This window comes from Rutidosis leptorrhynchoides, chromosome 5, assembly GCF_046630445.1.
Source record: "Rutidosis leptorrhynchoides isolate AG116_Rl617_1_P2 chromosome 5, CSIRO_AGI_Rlap_v1, whole genome shotgun sequence".
Lineage (NCBI taxonomy): Eukaryota > Viridiplantae > Streptophyta > Magnoliopsida > Asterales > Asteraceae > Rutidosis > Rutidosis leptorrhynchoides.
The window spans coordinates 167,248,290-167,253,666 of record NC_092337.1 but is presented as its reverse complement, the minus strand read 5'-3'; positions in this window follow the sequence as shown (position 1 = coordinate 167,253,666).

The following is a 5,377-nucleotide window of genomic DNA, read 5'->3' as shown; positions in this document are numbered from 1 at the left end:
ACCAATACCCCCAAGCTAGCATAACAACCGCATATAAATATAACTCGAATAACATAATATGCTTACAACACAAATAACCATGGTTAACCAATAGTATAAGGGAGCGACGCTCGCGAAAACGCCATCGGTGTTCACAACATCCGTTAGGGCACTTAACACCTCGCACCACTAACCCCTAGGGTGTCACCTTAACACATCGGCACATCACCCCGAGTGGCATCTTAACACCTCGATGCATCACTCATTAATTTACGGAGTGGCGTCTTAACAACTCGACACTACACTCCTAGGTGGCATCTTAACACCTCGATGCTACACCCGAGTAGCATCTTAACACCTCGATGCTACACTCTTCACGTGAAACATGGTGTCCTAGCACCTCGACACTACACATTTCACGCTACAACAAATAGACACATTATATACGTACGCATATAATTATTCCACTCACCTCAAAGTCTTGTGAAAAGATACCCGAGCTTGCAAGACCTCAAAGTAACGTACCTATCATATAATACACATCATCAAATGCAAACTCAAGTCGGTCAACCAAACCCTTTTCACCATTCTAAGCCATTTTGACCCAAGGTGCAATTTCAACCCATTTGCACCCTTAACCCTAAATTGGGTCAACACACACCAAAACCCTAATCATTCGTCAAGATGGGTTTAAAACACATTTAGGTCACAAGGCTAACTCGTTTTCATACTTGCTAGGCCACTTAGGTCATTAAAGACTCATTTGACCCATTTCAAAGTCAACACACCCATTTGGGTCATCCATACCCAATAACACCCATTTACATATCATTAAAATGTTTTAGTACTTTAACTAACCAATTAAGTTCATAATCATCAATCTAACACTTGAAACCCTAGTTAGTCATCTTTGAGTCTTCATGACCCAAATTCATCCAAAAACACCCAATTCACCCACAAATGGGTTTTAAGTTCGTCATTAACCCTAACTCTAACCCTTTCACAAATTAAACAAGGAAATCAAGATTAGAGCATACCACTATGATCAAAACGTAGCTAGAGGAAAGATGAAAAACTTTAATACCCGCACTTTGATCCGTAATCGCCTCCTTCTTCCTTGATTCAAGCTTTCCCTCACTAAGAATCTCTCTCTCTCTCTAGAAACTAAATTGGAAGAAGTGAAGTAGATGAAAATGGAGTTATGAGGCTCCCCAAAACTGATCTAGGGCCTTAAGGTCGGCCCTCAAGTGAATTTATCCAATTTCCCTCAAAATATCTAATTAAAAACAAAGTGAGCTGTCAGCCCGTAATGGCGCGGCGCGCCATAAGGCCGCGCGGCGCGCCAAATGCCCAGTTCAGCTTCTTTTGCCTTTTAATTAAATACAACCTAAACCCCACAACTTGAATAACTTATACACACATAAGTACAATAAAATATTCGGGTCTTACACTGTTTTAGAGTGCTGGCTGAATTATTAGCACAATATAATCTAGAACTTGAGTTCTTTGTGATGCCAACAAAATATTACTGCTGACCCAATAGTAGAGCAGTAGATAGTTAGAAGAACAAGCAGAAGATTTTACCACAAAACACTTAGGCGAATTATGTCTCTCACTCAAAGGCATAGTTTGTTTCTTGTTTTTTTTTACATTAAACATGCTCATTCAGCTGACATCGAAGACTAAGTTAAAAAATAGAAGGACACAAGTCGACGGTTGACAAGTGACCCTAAAAGACAACATTGGAATGCAGAAGTGTATTACACACACAGTTCGTGGATGCATTTTTCCAACACATTGGGATCCCAAAATTCTATTTTTTTATTAAAATAGTGTGTCCACCCATTTTAGGGTGTTCTTGTATTAGCTTCAGAACAAAAAGAGAGTCACATGTTTACTACATTCTTGTCGGCTGGTGTACAAACACACTTTGGACCAGCGGACAACAGACCTTTACCTGGTTCTTAGAGACTCTATATATAGACAACTCCACAAATGTTTTAGTTAGTGGTGTGGGATTTAAATCAACAGAGTCTATAAAATCTTGTATATGCTAAATATCGGCTAAAAATTCACGTTATTACCCCCTCCCTGTAACAGGTAGAAACCTGGGCTAGCCGTAAGATGACCTTTTTGCCCTTAGTGTGACAACCTGGAAATTTCCGACCAAATTTAAACTTTATCTTAATATTATTCTGACACGATAAGCAAAGTTTGTTAAGTTGAATTTCAAGAAGTTTAAACTATGTTCATACATTCATTTAACCTCGACCAAAATTCTGACGATTCACGAACCATTATATAAATGGATATAAATATATATATGTGTATATATTTATTATAACTTGAGAATATTAACAAAGTATTAAACGTATAATACTTTATATGAAGGTGTTTGTTTCAATATGTTTATCGATGGAATTAGAAGATAATATCAAATGATTGATTTATCAGATACATTGTATGAATACGAGTCTCTGTTGAGAGGTCCACTTTGATTAAGAAACTTTTCCTTTTTAACGGTATTTGGAATAAACGGTAAAGTGATTTACAAGTAAGAACAAATGTGTCAATTGACGAAGGTTAGACAAAAGTTAGTGGAGAACTAGATTCCATAATATTCGACTGATCTATTTTCAAACGTATGAAAACGATTTCAAAAACTGAGTTATTGTAATCTGTTATTTGTAAAGGTAAATTGATTATATAGAATTAGAAGAATTTAAGTAAAGCTTTATATTATAAATATATATATATATATATATATATATATATATATATATATATATATATATATATATATATATATATATATAGTGTTTCAAAAATGTAAACGTGATACGACATAGTAAATTCTATTATTTAAACAATTATATATAATAATCTTTGAAATATAATTAGTTTTGAAAATCTAAATATTATATTATTAGATAAATATTTCAAACATATATATTATGTATAAATTTATAATTCTAAATGAATATATATATATATATATATATATATATATATATATATATATATATATATATATATATAAACTAATATTATTAAATATATATATATTTTAACTTAGTCAAAAACGTTTTAATTTAAACTAATATTATTAAATATGATTTGATAAACAATGAGAAGTTGAATTAGAGAAGTTATTGACCAAAACACTCGAACGTTAAAGTTACATTTTGGGTGATATAATTTATGGATAACTTAAGTCTATATTTTGACAAGGGTATGAGTCACGAAACGTAAAATGCATATTATTAAAGCATATGTAATAACGTTCGAATAATCGGAACCGGGACATAAGTTGGGCGTAAATGTACAAGTTTTCGGAACTAAAGTTACAGGTCACCTATGCTCGTAAATATAATTTAATATATATATATATATATATATATATATATATATATATATATATATATATATATATATATATATATATATATATATATATATATATATATATATATATATATATATATTAAATATATTAAAAACTGTCGGCAGCCATCAAATTATTGAATGTGAGTTGGTGAAGAAGGCCATGCGATCTCATGGCCATATAGACCAAACCCCATGCGATCGCATGGGGATAAATTTCAGCTCAAGTGCTATAAAGCTCGATCGTTCTGTTTTTCTGATTAATATTTCACACTCTCTATCTCTCTCAAAGTATATATATATATATATATATATATATATATATATATATATATATATATATATATATATATATATATATATATATATATTATTAAGATTAAAGATTAATATTATTATTAATCTTATTATTATTATTAGTATTAAGTATTATACATAAGATACTACGACGAGATCATAAGCGATTTATTTTCAAAACGGGTTTTACGAGCGGGATAGAGCTAAGGAAATTATGGGTTATAGCTATGGAGGTTATGGGTATTGTCGGGGGTATGCTCGCGAGGTTAATCTAGTGTTTATTATCTCCGTTGCGTCTACGTACTTTTCCTGCAATATTGAATCTCAATATTGGTACGTGAGCACTTATATCTTATCTTTTATATATTAATAGTGTATCCCTGACTAGTGCTCGAGTATATATGTTTATGCATGCTTGTTTGTTTAATTTTGTCATTAGATAGTTTATGATAAATTATGAATTTATTACATATAATACTGATATAAGATATATGATATGCATGTCGTTGGAAAGCTGTCGCAAATTTATTAACTTTTCATTTAGAAGTCGTGTGATTTCGATGAATGGATTTAAAGATATGGTCAACTAAATTATCGTTAACTCTATTGTTATTATTATTATTATTATTATTATTATTATTATTATTATTATTATTATTATTATTATTATTATTATTATTATTATTATTATTATTATTATTATTATTATTATTATTATTATTATTATTATTATTATTATTATTATTATTATTATTATCGTCGTTATTATTATTGTCGTTATTATTATTATCTAATAAATATTATTATTATTATTATCATTATCGTTATTATCACTAAGGTTATTATTATTATTATTATTATTATTATTATTATTATTATTATTATTATTATTATTATTATTATTATTATTATTATTATTATTAGTATTGATATTATTACTGAAATTATCGTTATTATTAAAAAGTAACATTTTTATAAAAACTATCATTTTATTATTTTTATCATTATTATTATTAAAAGTATCATTAATATTAAAAATTATCACTTTTATTAAAATTATCATTTCTAATAGAAATATCATTTTTATTATAAAATATTATCATTATTATCATATTAGGATTATTAAAAATTATCATTTTTGATAGAATTATTTTTATAAAATATTATTATTACTATTCTTATTATGATAATTATTATATATAGTACATATTATTATTAAGATAAATTATATTATTTTTTTTACTAATATTAAAGTATCGATACTATCAATTATCATTTAAAATTTATCATTTTTATTAAAACTATCATTCTATTAAAAATTATTATTTTTATTAAGAATTATCTTTTTATTAAGAATATATTATTATTAAAAGTATCGAATTTAAAACTACCGTTTTATTTAAAATTATCTTTATTATCAATTTTATTAGTATTATTAATATCATGATTATTATTACCTTTGTTATTTATATTAAACACTTTTAATAACATTATCTTTATTAATATTATCATTATTATTATTACAGAATAATACAACTTTTACTCATTATTATTATCAATATTATTTTATCAAATAAATATTTGATACAAAGATATTTTTACCACACGTAATATAATTACATTAATAATACATACCACTATATGTTTATGGTTTTGAGTGAATTATATAAATTTTATTACTTGAGATATATAAAAGTATATTTTTATCATATATAAA